The 8517-nt window shown below is 35.0% G+C and overlaps 1 pseudogene across 1 annotated transcript; it reads left to right on the top strand.

Moving 5' to 3' along the window:
• Positions 1-708: 708 nt before the first annotated feature.
• LOC143546981 (alpha,alpha-trehalose-phosphate synthase [UDP-forming] 1-like) lies at positions 709-4006 on the top strand (annotated as a pseudogene). Its single transcript, XR_013137687.1, has 9 exons — positions 709-714; positions 1202-1535; positions 1618-1715; positions 2359-2747; positions 2883-2997; positions 3086-3187; positions 3481-3631; positions 3712-3800; positions 3917-4006. The product of XR_013137687.1 is annotated as an alpha,alpha-trehalose-phosphate synthase [UDP-forming] 1-like (transcript).
• Positions 4007-8517: the final 4511 nt, after the last annotated feature.

Raw genomic sequence — 8517 nt, 5'->3', positions numbered from 1 at the left:
AAGGTGACCAATTATGAAAGTTCAAGGACTCAGAGTGACAATGTATATATATAAAAGTGAAATGTCGGATCTACCCTTGAAGCTAACATAGTTAAGTAACAACAGGGACTTAAATAGTTCATTTTTGAAACCACAAGGACTCAACCAGTTCAAATTTTCTTATGGGGACCCATTGTGCCTCCACTCTGAAACCATAGGGACGTAAACAGTAATTTTCTCTTATAAATATTTATTACCTAAAGCTTCAAAGATTGGGTGTCACTTGGCAAAAATATTAGGCCAATTAGAGATGATGCAGTTCAACTATTATTTTTATTTATTATAATAGCAGATATGCTAAAACTACATGATCTAGTATAGCTTCTAAGATCAATTTATTTTGTTTGGGTGCTAGACCGAGGTAATTTGGTCCTCTCATTTCTTAGTTAAAATTGTTTCGTTATCACCGTGGCTACGGGCTACTGGATCCGAATGCTCCCGCATTTCTCATCGAGCCATGTTTATTTGTCAGACCCAAACTGGTTCCAACAAGTATATTCTCGAAACGGTTCCAATACAGTAGATTGGACCGGTTTTCTTAAAAAAAAATATTTTATTATTATTATTATTGTTTAATGTAAAAACTAAAAACAAATTATTAATTATAATAAATAGAAACCTGATCATGATATATGTTCACCAATCATTTGATTTTGTTTAATTAGCTGCATGGCTGTGAGACACAAGACAGACCTTGTAAAGCTTACACGAGGATCACTCTTGTTTTTCTCACTGTGCCACCAAACCCTTCTTCATTTCTCTCTCTCTCTCTCTCTTAAACCCTCTAATCCATTCACCAATCCCACCTACAAAATCACTCATGTTTCGTGAGTCATTGTTTCAATGTTTGGTTTCTTGAAATCTAGTTAGCTTTCTTTTTAAGGTTCTTTTCATTGTTCATTTTAAGGTTTTCAAGTGATATGATTGTAACATCATGGATGATGGACCCCATTTGTAATCTCATATATAAGATTATGTGGATCCCAATTGTTATCCATGTTATCTCTTTCTTTTATACCTTTTTGCTTTGATTATATATATATATATATGATTTAATTTTTGCTTGCTAAATTCAGTAATGACATGATTATTATTCTGATTTTCAACTGTTTGGATGATAATTGGTTGTTTGTTTGTTTGAATCAAAATGTAGAATCTGTAGAAAACACTAATACTGCCTGGACACGACAACAATGGCAACTCATCGGTCCCAAGTCGTATAGAGAGACTTTTAAGAGAAAGAGAGCTAAGAAAGAACAGCAAAGCTTCGTATTCTAACGACTCAAACACGAATGATGCCTTTGAGTTCAGTGAAAATTTGGCTGATCAATATCTAGAAGGTACCGCACGCGACAGTTGGGAGAAACCGGATGGTGTACTCTTGAAACAACGGTTATTGGTTGTTGCTAATAGACTGCCTGTTTCGGCTGTTAGAAAAGGTGAAGAGAGTTGGTCTCTTGACGTTAGTGCTGATGGGCTTGTTAGCGCACTTCTTGGTAAGTTTTTCAATCTTTTTTGTTCTCATTTCTGACATTAATAGAAATTGGTTTAATCGGTTTTTGTTTGAGTGTATTGAAGGTGTTAAGGAGGTTGAAGCAAAATGGATCGGGTGGGCAGGTGTAAATGTGCTCGATGAACCAGGGCAGCGGTCACTAACAAAAGCATTGGCTGAGAAGGTACCGTGTTTTAAGTATTTGACTCCGATATCATATAGAATAATAAAAGGGAAAATCTCCAAAATAGGCAAGCGGACAAAAATAAAAACACACTCTAAAATAGGCATCCCAATTTTAAAATCAACTAGACACCACCAATGTGAAATGGACACCTAACCTCTCCAGGCTAAGAAGCAACTAAGCCTAACATTATATCCCATGAAAAAAAGACTTGGCACCATCACAAACTGACATGTGTCAGTGTCAAACATAGCCTACATAGGAGACTAGTCAGAATGATAAGGCCAGAAGATGCCTACATGCTGGAAGGTATGGCCGATTCGCTGCCTACACGCCGAAAACTAGGCTCCTTTGGAGACGACCTAAGTAGCACCATAGCTGCCTAGAAAATAGGCTTCTTGTGCTTGTTGGAGTGCTTTTGGTCCATTTGCTTCTTTTAGAGATTTCTAGGTTAGCACTATCTATTATTATTAAACTATATATAGGGATGCAATGAGATAACCACAAAGGAAATCCAATCAAATACTATCTTCTCTTTATGATAGTGATAACTAGAATAAATCATGACTAATATAATCCATCTTATATTGGTTGACGGTTATGTTAAGATTAGTTGTGATTATTATTATTATTATTATTGCAGAGATGTATACCGGTGTTTCTGGATGAAGAACTTGTGCATCAATATTACAATGGCTATTGTAACAACATATTATGGCCACTTTTTCATTATCTTGGACTTCCACAAGAAGACCGTCTAGCAACAACTCGAAGCTTCCAATCTCAATTTGCAGCTTACAAGAAAGCGAATCAAATGTTTGCTGATGTGGTGAACGAGCATTATGAAGAAGGTGATGTGGTTTGGTTCCATGATTACCATCTGATGTATGTTCCAAAATGCTTAAAAGATCACAACAGCAACATGAAAGTTGGTTGGTTTCTTCATACGCCCTTTCCCGTCTTCTGAAATTCATAGGACATTGCCTTCTCGTTCAGAGCTTTTACACGCAGTTCTGCTGCTGATTTGGTTGGGTAGGTTTTTTTATTTTGAAGAAACGAACAAACAAATGTACCAAGTAAAATCTCACTCATAACAGAGCTATTAATGGGGATAGGAAGGCTATTTTTTGAATGGTAATGTTAATTTAAGTTATTTAACTTTTTCAGTTTCCATACGTATGATTATGCAAGACACTTTGTTAGTGCTTGTACTCGTATACTTGGACTAGAAGGTACTCCCGAAGGTGTAGAGGATCAAAGGAGGTTGACCCGTGTTGCTGCGGTAATTTTAATAAAAATAATAATATACTTAAGTGATATTTAATCAATTAGTTTCACTGATTATTCCACTTTATATGATGGAATTACAGTTTCCGGTTGGCATAGATTCAGATCGCTTCATTCGTGCACTCGAGAATCCACAAGTGCAACAACATATGAAAGAATTAAAAGAAAGATTTTCAGGGAGAAAGGTGATGTCAAAAAGGCGTTCTTTTAAACAAACTTTCCATACATTTTGTCTTGAATCAATCATTGTCATAAATTTGAATTAACCTTCAAGAAGGTGGTGCGGTGGTAAGTGTCTGATTCCCACTAGCAGCCTTTAATCGCTTGAAGACCATTTGGTCCAACACACACTGAGTTTTATCTGGTCTAATTGCTTAGCAGGGTTTTGGTGGCCCCTATGTCACGGTTACAAAATAAGAGAGGATAAATTATGATTCATAATATGTCAAATTTTTTACACCATTTGTTGTTGTTATAGGTAATGTTTGGTGTTGACCGACTAGATATGATCAAAGGGATTCCCCAAAAGATCCTTGCTTTTGAGAAGTTTTTGGAAGAGAATCCATATTGGCGCGATAAAGTGGTTTTGTTACAGATTGCAGTACCAACAAGAACAGATGTTCCCGAGTGTAAATTTATTGAAGTTTGATGTATTTTAGTGTCTAATGTAGTAGGCATATCTTTGGTCTCCAATTATGTGACTTTTCAGACCAGAAACTCACGAGCCAAGTTCATGAAATTGTTGGCCGGATAAATGGAAGATTTGGGACACTTACAATTGTTCCAATTCATCATCTAGTTAGCAATCTGTTTTTAGTCTACACACAGTTTTGAATATATTTCAAAGCCATAGAATTTAGTTTTTGTGTTCTTACACTTTATATCTAGTTTTGATCGTTCTTGTTTGCTTGCAGGACCGTTCTCTGGATTTTCAAGCTTTATGTGCATTATACGCTGTTATTGGTTCTAACACGCTTCTCTTGTTATTGTTTCGTTTCATATAAGAAAATTTGAGCTTTAACGAATATGTGTTTGATTTTTTTCCTTTGCTAGATATTACAATTGTCACATCTTTAAGGGATGGAATGAATCTTGTCAGCTATGAGTATGTGGCATGCCAAGATCATATCGGGTCAGTTTTGATTAACTATGTTTTAATAAGCTACTTTATGTTATGTTTTAAAGAAAAGTTTTAAATGTTTGTAATGATGAGTTGACTTTTATTTATTCCGCAAAAGTTTTAATTAACTATGATATTTAGAAATGTGTTTATGAGTAAATCCAACGTCAAAGTAGGGCACCGGGACCGGGGCCTTACATAAGGGTTTTTATTGGGATTTCCAAAACTCGTAACTCTAACCGTGCTTTTATTTGAATATCCTCAAAGCTTCAAGTGAAATTTTCAAAACCATTGGTAATCAAAATATTAAATACTAACAGTTCTAATCAAATCAATCAAACCCTAGTTCTCTTCTTTTCTTTTTCAAATCAATAACTAGTAACGACCACCATGAATGAATATCTATTACGATTGATTTGTTTCACTTTTAGTTTTGGTATTATCTTTTGGTTGTGATATTATGGTTTTAGTTTTGGTATTACAATAATTGATTGTCGGTACCGTACCAGTATTGATACCAAGTTTAGTGGAGATTCATTTAAAAGAAGAAAAGGTGGTAACAAAGCGAGTACCATACATAAAGTACCTGTATTCGTACCCGTACCGGCACATGTACCATAAAATTCGGGTACGGGTATGGGTATCCATATTTACTGATTTTTGACACGAGTACTTTCGGGTACAGGTACAGGTTACGGGTACGATACCGATCTTATCCCAACTTCCCACAAACTAATTTCTTTCAACCGTTAAATCCAAGATCAATAGACTAAATTAACTATGACCCTTCTTATTGTTTGTATATTTCTTATTTAAATCTAATAATCCATGTCTCTACATGATTTTTGAAAAGGTTAGCGATTAATCCACTCATAGGATTAATATGAAATTGTTTGAACTTAAATGACTGATATTACGTTGCCAATTTTAAAAAGAAATTTTGAAACAAAAAATCTGAAAAACTATTAAAATCTAATATTGTAAGTCGGGATAGCAAAATAATTTGATACCTTAACATTACCGGCTTCCTTGATTGCATCAATTATTTTAACTTGATCACCTAGTTGCATTAGGCCTATAGTCGAGATCACCACATTTACTTGTTTTACCGCCTTCACTAGACTCTAATGGTCATACAAGTCTCACTGAAAAAATATAAAATTATAATTCTGTCACGTTATCTATAAATAACTATATGTTCTGAGCTATAGAAAATATATGGTTCTGGTTTTCATACACCCTAGAGGATAAAGAAAAAAATTACAAAGTTATTGTCGTTTACTTTTACATAAACTACAGTTTAACATAAAAAAAAGGTGTAAGTTTGCAAGAAGAGGATGTACGAAAAATATGCCATTTATACAATACTGACAGTGATAAATGTGACGCCAAGCTTCTTAAAGAATTCGATCAAGGAAGACTTGACATGATGAGAGAGGGTGGATTTCCTAACAAGTATGAAAGTAGGATGGCCAGCCTTTGCACTGGCCTCTACAAGGAATTTTCCTATATAACCTGTTGCTCCGATGATCAGAATCTTACTCATTCCCATTAGTTTCTTTACGGGATAACAGTGTGTGGATGATGGAAATAAAGGAAGAAAGTGAGTTTAACCATATCAATACTTTGCAACGAAACACATCTATTTATGGGGACATTCGATTTGGATGTGTGATAGTTTTTCGACTTTCAACAAAAATTGTAGAGATATTTGGAATACTGTACTGTATACATAACAAATTTATAATGTTTAAAAGTTAAGATCAACTTCAACAAAAATGACTTAACTTGCGATAGTATTTGCGGTAAGAATAATACTTGTATTTTTAATTCAAATAAAAGGATCCAATTACAATAAATAGGCAGGTAAGCGGGCAACAAGCTGCGCCACCACCCCCTTTTGAGTGGCAAAACCGATCCTACTGAAAACAAAATTATCATTCTTCGGCGTGGTTGAGTTACTGTGCATGGCCCACTGAACTCTTCTTAGAAACATAGCAGCATCGGGGGCAAGAAACCCAAATGTATCAAAAGCAAAATGAATGAAGGCGTGTTGATTCTCCACACACGCCTTCTCGTGCTTAGCAGTTTTTCCTGCTTCTGCCTTTAGCACTGCCTGCCTAGCAATAAACCCGGTGTCCCTAAGCTCGACAAAAGGGGACACCTCAGTAAGGTCCACTGATGTGTGCTGTGTAGCTTGTATAAAATATGATAGATTGGATATTTAGCTTTTGCACAAGTTCGTGTTTTAAATTTATAAAAGTGATTTTTACAAAGACTAAACACACACAAAATAGGCAAGGGTGTACCTATCGTATATGTAGAATAGTATTGGTAAGAACCAAGTATCGATCCGTGGACACAAAGGTTTCTAATAATAAATCGTTGTTTTACTTCAATCGGAGGTTTTAATCATTTTGAGGTTAATTTTTGAACTTTTTATAAAATATAAATAATTATATATATATATATATAATATATAGGTGACCAAGATAAGAAATTCTAAACGAGTTGTTCAATTATACGAAGGTTACCATCTAAGATCAAGAATCCACTCCATTTTAGCATTAATAATTAATATATAGACATGTAATAAACTTACCGTAGCAATATATAATAGATAACTCCTTAACCCAAAGTGAGCATCTTTGGCACTAAGGAGATGATATACGCATTTTAAAGTCCGCCCTTTCATAATGTCATACCATCTCAATGATGTCAATTTAAGTTGGCAAGTAGTTTCGTTAAGTAGAAATATTAGGATTGACTTCAATTTCTCGAATACCAATTCTAAAAACTTTGGGTGATTGTAGTTCATCACACAACCTCCCCTTGGTTGATTTAAGTAGGTTATGATTACACATTCCATTAACATATGGTTTCTTTAGCTAATTTGATATCCTAAGCAAAGCCATTTTTGGATTACCAAGGTTTAGAAAAATACACCATAACTTATATCTCAACATTTCTAAGTACAATATAAGGATCCATGTTTCGATAATGTATCAAAGTATTTCTATCTTTCAAGAACATGAATCGATCATGAACGATTGCCAAAGAGATTGACAACCACCAACTTTGAATTAGTGATTTAAGATGGTGAAACATTTCTCATCAAAAGATAATTGTAATATAACCATGTACTTAACTAGACTACATCACATGTCTTGATTAATTATCAATTAAAACAAATCTTCTTCATAGATTTTAGATGGTAAAAGGAGTTTAGCTCATCATGAGCATTATGATGAACATTAAGATAATTGATAATAACAAATACATGATTATACTTGGAACAATCTAACCAAATGTAGATGAATCCTTATTCTTAATGATGGGGATGATGGTTGTTGATGATGATTAGTGGTGATGACCTCCAAACATTCAAACTCTTCACTAGATCTTCAAGGTGAGTGTTAGTGTGTGTTTTTATAAGAGAGAATCAGATAGAAATCTTTTCAAGGCACACTTGATGAATGCAACATGAGCCACTATTTATAGGCAATCTGGATGGTGAGGCACGGCCCCGTGCTTGATGAGCAAGGCCCCGTGTATTTTTATGACATGTGCCAGATTTGTTTTGTCTTTTGTGTGAGCTGGCAACGGCCCCGTGGTTAACAAGCACGGTCCCGTGCTTTTTAGTGACATGTGTTCAATTCTTCTTTGTCTTTTCTGCATTCCCGTCCACGGCCCCGTGCATGCTGAGCACGGCTCCGTGCTTTTGTTCTCAGATTTTGTCTTTTCTTGTTCCATAAGGATGGGGGCGTGTTTCTTTGTTTTCTTCTGTTTTTCTTCGTCTTTTTGCTTGTTTCTTCGTTTGAGGTTTGGTTTCACCTGAAATTACGTTTTATTATGATAAGTAGCCTTTTATGCTATGTTATTAGATAGAAATTGAAGTTTTTAGAGATTATTTGATGCTGAAAAGATGTATATTTCTATGTACATCGAACATCCCCACACTTGAACATTGCTTGTCCTCAAGCAATCATCTTATAAATGTTCTCTAAAAACAACAAATTTAGATTATAGCTATTCCTTAAGCGAGCTCCAAGAAGATGAAACAAAATAACCAATCTTTATGTTAGTGATAAATAAGAGAGAACTTTTGTTTTTATGAGCTTCTGTTTATGCAAAACGTCACGTTCTCGCAATGTTCACTCACACTCGGTTTTATATCTGATCATACCTGGGATGTAGGTATGTGAACACTCTTAGCCAAAATGCAACCTGTGATAAATAAGCTTGTAACAAGTTCAAATCTCCACATTTTGAAGGGTTGCATAGATCAGAAGGTAAAAAGGGGTTCCGGTTTAGTGTGAGTAGGGATTGGTATTTTGTGGTCGTTCAAGGTTTAATGGTAAATACAACTTCCGCTGTTTGTCGGGAGTCTTGAGA

This window comes from Bidens hawaiensis, unplaced genomic scaffold (genome assembly GCF_021521415.1).
Source record: "Bidens hawaiensis isolate Kalapana, Puna unplaced genomic scaffold, B.hawaiensis_p1.1 tig00014538_1, whole genome shotgun sequence".
Classification (NCBI taxonomy): domain Eukaryota; kingdom Viridiplantae; phylum Streptophyta; class Magnoliopsida; order Asterales; family Asteraceae; genus Bidens; species Bidens hawaiensis.
Note: the sequence above shows the minus strand (reverse complement) of the source record. Positions and strands in the feature narration are given on the sequence as shown.